General features: G+C 46.8%; 1 long non-coding RNA gene across 1 annotated transcript; it reads left to right on the forward strand.

Moving 5' to 3' along the window:
• The first annotated feature begins 703 nt into the window (after positions 1–703).
• LOC138442905 (uncharacterized) lies at positions 704–6514 on the forward strand. Its single transcript, XR_011257925.1, has 2 exons — positions 704–986; positions 5571–6514. It is a non-coding gene; the product is annotated as an uncharacterized lncRNA (long non-coding RNA).
• The last annotated feature ends 448 nt before the right edge of the window (positions 6515–6962 follow it).

A 6962-nucleotide genomic window follows, 5' to 3' on the forward strand; every position in this document is an offset into this window, starting at 1 on the left:
GCCTAGTGGGCTACACTTCATGGGGTTGCAAAAAGTCGGGCACCACTGAAGAGACAGCATGCATGCACGAAAAGTGAAAAATTCTCCCTGATTCTAACCACTACCCTACTATTTACTCCCAACAAGATTTCAACACAGAAGTTTCTGAGCCCCTGGAGCTCAGTGGAATGACTTGGAGTGAGTGACCTTCCTCACTGGTGGTTCCCAGGATTTCAGGAGGGCAAAGCTGAAAGCTCACTTGATTCAGGAGCTCCAGTGGAAATCCATTTCCTTCCTCATGTCTCTGTTCTTACTTTCTGGTTGACACTGCCACCCAGGACCTCTATATAATTTGCAGGGCTCAGAGCAAAATGGAAATTCAGGACCCTTTCAAAATTTACTCAGAATTTCACAATAGTGACCACAGAATATTAAGCACCTGGTGTGGACTCTTCTGAGTGGGGGTGGGGGTGGGGGTCATGGTGACGCTGTAGGTGTCACACAGGCAGGAAGCCGCCCCTGTGTCACCTGGAGGGTAATCACTATAGCTGAAGTCTACCTGTGTTAAAGGAAGCACCAGCCAGAGGTCCAATCCTGGGGGAAATCATAAGACGACTCCCAGACATTCTTTCAGCAGTCACCGTCTCAACCACCTCCAAGCCACCCATCAGGGAGAGTGGTTAAGTCACGTGAGGGCCAGCTCCACAGAGAAAATCAGCTGCTTCCTCCTGTCCAGCCCAGCTCCGGGGCTGAAAGATAAGAGCAGACACAGCAGCGACTAGGAACCGTTCTGCAATCCCAGTACCCTCCCCAGCTGGGCTTCTTACCACAATCATTCCAAAAATATTTGTCTGTGAGCCCCCCAAAGTGCTTCGAATACAACTCTGCCTCGCCCGTGGGTCTGAGCGATCACAGCTGTGAAGGTTGCCCAAGAGGAACACAGCGTCTTTGCTACCACACGTGGGACACAGCGCAGCCTAGAAATGCTAGAGCCAGCCTCTGCCAAGGTAAGACTGGCCCACTCCAGGGACCCCAGCCCCCGCAGCAACTGCTCAGCACGTGCAGACATTTGGTGACCAGACCCTCCTTTGAAGTCCAGGCAAAACTGGTCAAACGTTCCTGCCTGGGAACATGTGGCTGTCAGTGGGAGGAGGGGTATAGTGGGGGCTCCCTCTCGCCTGCCCCCTAAGTTTAGGAGCTGGCACTTCTTTTCCTACAGTGTGAGAGCTTCTGCTGTCCCCACGCAGAGCTCAAAGGCTCATCTACTCATCATTGTCTTTAAAAAGCTCAGCCCAGTGCTTAAGGTCAAGGTGAAAGTGCCCATTCAGTGTACTCCTGATTTCCCCTGAAAGAAATAAGAAAGTGGTTCTCAAAGTGTGGTCCCCAGACCAGCAGCAGCAGTAACTGGTTAGAAATGCGAATTCCAGGCACCACCCCAGATCTGTTAAATCAGAGACCGTGAAGGCAGAAACCAGTAACAGTAAACCATCACACCACTCGCTTTCAACAATAAGCATTTTAAGAATGACCACAATGCTTATAGCCAAGTCTACTCAACATTTCTATTTGCCAGGTTCTGTCCTAACTTCTTTTACATGGATGATTATCTTTCTAAGTCATGCAGTTTTGGTGTTTTGTTACAGCAGCCTGAGCTGGGACAATGGGGACCACTGAAATCATACTGCTAGGTCTTTATGGGACATAGCTGGGATGTAATGTGATCAAGGTCAGCATCTGTATCAGACTGACATGCACCACACAGCCATTCGCTGAGTTTTGGGCACCGTTGACCAAGCAAGCTGATACAGAACTTACAGCAGGATGCAAGGGAAGTAGTTACTAAAGTATGCAAGCCTTCTCTGCTTATAATGACAGCTGACATTTATTGAGACCTTCCTGTGTGCCAGGCCCTGTTCTGAAGACATCATGGATTATTATCCTAACTAAACAGAATAGGAAATGGGAATGCACTTCCCAGGCAGCACAATGATAAAGAACCCACCTGCCAATGCAACAGATGTAAGAGATGTGAGTTGGATCCCTGAGTTAGAAGATCCCCTGGAGGAGGGCATGGCAACCCACCCCAGAATTCTTGCCTGGACAATCCCATGGAAAGGGGAGCCTGGTGGGCTACAGTCTATAGAATGGCAAGAGTCGGACACGACTGAAACAACTCAGCATGCATGCACGCATTGGTCTTGTTTGTTCCAGCTTATACAACTGATAACTGATGGAGCCAGAAATCTAACTCAGGCAGTCTGGCTCCAGAGTCTGGGCCCTTAACCCCAATCCTACCTCCTCTTCAGTGTGAGCTGAAATGGATTTTGGCTACAGAGAGAAATGTGCCTTGAGTTCCCCCACCATCCCAGCCCTGACCTCAGCCACCAACAGAAACCAGATCTAAAAGGAGGCACAGAGGTTCACTTTGCTGTACACCTGAAACTAACACATTATGTCAACTATACTACAACAAAAATGAAAAATTATAAATAGATAAAAGCCACAGAAGTTCACCTGGCTTAGACCTCAGCGACAACCCAGAGAAGATGTTAGTATCTATTGATGAAATAATCAAGGTGCTGTAGGTTAAAACAAAACTAAACTTGACCAAAAAATGGTGGCTAAATCAACAATGGCACATGTGTTCAATTTGGTGGGAATCTGGTGAAGCATAAATCAGAAAAAAGCCTGGGGGTGGGGTGGTAGTGCTTAGTGGGGCCTCCTTACTGGGCTGTGTTTGTACCACCCCAAGGCTGGAGCCACAGCTCTGGGTGAGCCTTGCCCTGCCATGCAGGACTCCCAGGGCCTGGCACACTGCTTGTCTGCTGGTGGTTGTGCTAACAGCTGGCCCGGCTCAGTGAGCAGTTGGAGGGCCACTCCTGCACACCTGCAGGCTGTGCCCCTGGCACCACACAGCTGGGCACAAGGCTGCTGCCAACATTCCACCTAATGCCCTCCTCAACCCAGAAGGGTTTAAGAAGACAGCCCTTGGGGACTTGGCTGGGTTATGGGGACACCTGCAGTGAGGAGCCAAGTAAGAAAAGAATCAGATGGACAGTTCTCAGCAGGGAACGTGGAGAGAGCATGTGAACCCAGCCCTCCTCTTGTTCAGCACAAAGTGAAAAGGCTGGTGGGGACTCTACGATGGGGTCCTTTAAGCACCCCACAACCTATGTTCCCTGATATTTGTAGACTGGTATTTTCATCTAAAACTCTAAAAGCAGGTGTGGGGTGGAGTAGCAGCTTGCCTGAGAAAGGTCAGTGTTTGCTGGGTTTGGGAGAGGGAAGAAGAGGATCCATTCATGTTTCCCAAGCCAAATGTGGGCCTGAGGAAGGGAGCTGCAGGCGGGATGAGGTGACCCCAACAGAGAACCACCCAGAAGCCAGAGAGGTGGGGGCAGGGAGTAACTGCAGCCAGTCAAAGCAGACATTGCTTCAAAGGAATCTCAGGTGTGAAATGCGAAATCTCCAGTGCTGAGGATGCAAGAAACCCGGGAGGCACAAGCTCTGGAGCATGCAGCACACAGAGGGTCCTAATGATAGACGCAGTGACAGCTTGGCCCTCGTCCTCTAATTCACCCAGCCTCTCCTATCCCGTGCTATCCTGACCCTCAGAGATAAACAAAACCTGGAAAAGAAGGAGGTCTAGTGAGGAAGGGAGGAGAAAACATTACTGTATCCATGTCCACTGCAGTGTCCTTGCCTGAGGCAGGTCAGAGCTAAAGGAGGAAACATTCTCATTGGATGAGAGTACAGAGTTTAATGGATAAGCCTGGACATTTAACATTCGAAATTGACCAAAAAAGCTATTGGATTGCCTGAGACTTTACCCAATGGGTAGTGAAGAATAATTCAAGTCTTCAGAGTATCTGATGAGAAATGGTAAAAAAGGAAAGATGCTGCTTTCTAGGTAGAATTTTTGATGTTCAATTCATTCATCTATACATCTTCATATATTAAACACATACACACATCTCTCTTTATATACATATATTTGTGAGTATAAGGATGTCCAAAAAAGACAGATTGATACTATGTGATTGAAAGATGATACAGTATTATAAAAGGAGTGATGGGAGATTTGTAGGAAAAATTCAGGTCAGCAAAAGGCTGAAGCAAATGCCAAGGATATGTCTTGGACCCTTGGAGAGAGAGCATGGCCATATGCCAAGAATTTGTCATTGAAAAGTCAACACATAACAAGTATACAGAAGATGATGCGAAGAGGCTGGTACCTACGAATAGGTACCCAGGCTGAAACTTCAGTGTGCAGCCCCAGAAATGCAGGGCCAAGTGTAATGGGGATCAGTTATCTCTGTAACAGGGGATCAATTATTTCATGGTTTTTACTGGATATTTTGTGAACACTCATAATGTGCTTGGAACCATCAGGACATATGAGTAGTCTTTTAAACAATAAGCATTTTCATCACCTACATGGAATTTCTTATACTCTTGACTCATAAAATGTAATGAGGTCGCTTTCTCTTAAAAGACCCTATCCTTCACAGAGTAGATATTTTGTGTAGTCATAGCACCCTAATCTCTATTTTGACAAGGCAGACAGATGTGTGTCATGTGGTAAAATCAATGTTATTATCCATGGAACAGTACCAGAGTAGCCGATCTGTCCTTCACCTTGGCACTCAGGGATCAACTTGGAGAAATGTTAGCATCCAGCTCTTAAACTAGTCGATACATTAGATGAAACACGCTTGAGTGCACACACTGTCTTAGAAGAAAGGAAAACATATTGATTAAAGAATGTCTCAAACTTAGCAATATTAGAACACATTACTAAGAGTAATGCTAAGATTAGTATATGTTAGTTACCAACATCAGTTACTAATAGTACATTAGTACACGATAGTAACACTAGTAGTATACAATAGTAATATTAGTATATATTACTTAGTGAACTTAGTAATGTATTATAGTAGAAAGTAATGACCCCAAGTATAGAAAATGAAAATATACTCATCCCTGTATAAAAGTCCAGAGTGAAGCAGGTGATCTTGGGTGCAGGCATTTCCAGCCACGAGCTCATCCACACACCAGGCTTGATATCTCTCCCGTTATCAACAAGTGACTTCCATTGCTGAGTCTAAGAATGCTACTCCAACGGCACTGCCACCATTTCTCAGGGGTTAGGGATGTCCCCCCACCCACCCCATGCTGCTCACGTCATTGCCTTTCACATTCCCATGGCCCAAATGGATCAAAAGGCCACAAAATGGTCACAAGGCCACAAGAAAGGCTGGATAATAATACAGTCTGTGGCTGGTCACCAACACGCCCAGTGAAACGCAGGAGTTCTGTTACTAAATAAAAAGTGGGAGAATGGATACAGGGAGTACTGGGGGGACAGTAGTCTCCTCTATGACTCAGTAATTATTAGAAAGGAATTAAGTCTGTAATTTCACTTAACAAACATTTATCGGGTACTGCTTGTGTGCCAGTATTCTATCTTGCCATAAACTTCGAAGAAAAAAAGACTTTGTGAGTGTGATGCCTTTGTTAAAAGGAAAATCCCAACCTATTTTAACTAAATTCACAGATAGATCATCCCTTATATATTCATTTCTCGGCAGGAGAGCACAGGGAAGGCGAACCCCTTCTCCTCTCACCTGGCATCAGTTGAATTAAAATGTTTTGAACACCCAGCGGTGATGCAGCACTGGGTGAGCTCACGGAGATATGAAGAGCAGGCACAGCATTCACCAGGTGCTGGAAACCAAACCGTTTTGGTCTGGCGGGAAAAGTCACGTCCAGGACTGCGAGTGAAGCCTTCTGCTGTGTGCCACCCTCTCTTCGTATTCATACTGCAGGTGTAGTCCTAACTCAAAAACAGTTCTTTAAAATTGTCCTTTAGGAGTGGAGCGAGAGAGAGCTGGGCTGGGAGACCGAAGCCCTGGCTTATGTAATGACTCTGCTGCTGAGCATGACCTTGAAGAAATAACAGACGGAGCCTCGGTTTCTGGTGCAAGAATTCCTCCAATGAACATGCATTTGTCACCTGCCCTGCAGGCTCTGTGCTAGGACTATGGAGGCGGCTTCTCTTTACCACCTCCTTGGAGTCTTCCTGATGCTCTGTGTATGTGTATCCCAGCTTCTGTGGACCAGAAACATACGCTGGAGTCTCATCATGCACACAAAGCAAACAAACATGGGTGTGGGTGTTTGTGGCAGAGCCTGCTAATTGTCCTCCAGCGTCCCTTCTCCTGTTCTTTCACTGTAATATAATCCTTGATTTTCCCTTGGGCACAAGGCCACCCCTTGCACCCTTCTTGGTAGCAACAAAATTATGGCCAATGGGGTGTGAGCAGAAGTGATGTGTGCAACTTCTGAATTAAGCTATGAAAAATAAGAAGCGAGCCCTGCTGTGTTTCTTCCCCCTTCCTGCTGGTGAGTCATCTTGTACCATGTAGATGGGCAAGATGGCAGAGAAACGGGATGGAAGAAATCTGGTACCCTGTATTAGATTATTATTTCTCTATAATAAGCCATTCTAAAATATAGTTGCTTAAGTAACAAACATTTATGGTCTCCCTCTGTGTCAGAAATCTGGATCTCCTGGCTTAGAGTCTCTCTCAAGTCTGCAAACACAGTGCTGGCCAGGGCTGCTGGATCTCAGAGATTCACTGAGGTGGGACCCATGTCCAAGCTCACTCTTGTGGTTGTTGGCAGCCATCAGGTCCCAGCTGGCAGTTAACCCAGGACATCAGTTCCTCTCCCTGTGGGCCTCTCTGTGGGGCAGCTCACAGCATGGCAGCGGCTTCCCTGAGGGTGAAAGGGAAACAGAAAGAGCCAACAGAATGGAAGACACTCCTTCTGTACCCTACGCTCAGCGGCCACCTCCCATTACCTCTGCCGTGTGCTATTAATAGAAGGAAGTCTCCAGGTCCAGCCTACATTTGAGTGGAAGTGTTTCCACAGGGCATGAAGGATGAGGAGGAGAGGGTCCCTGGAAGAGTTTTCAGAGG

Source organism: Ovis canadensis, chromosome 6 (genome assembly GCF_042477335.2).
Source record: "Ovis canadensis isolate MfBH-ARS-UI-01 breed Bighorn chromosome 6, ARS-UI_OviCan_v2, whole genome shotgun sequence".
Taxonomy (NCBI): domain Eukaryota; kingdom Metazoa; phylum Chordata; class Mammalia; order Artiodactyla; family Bovidae; genus Ovis; species Ovis canadensis.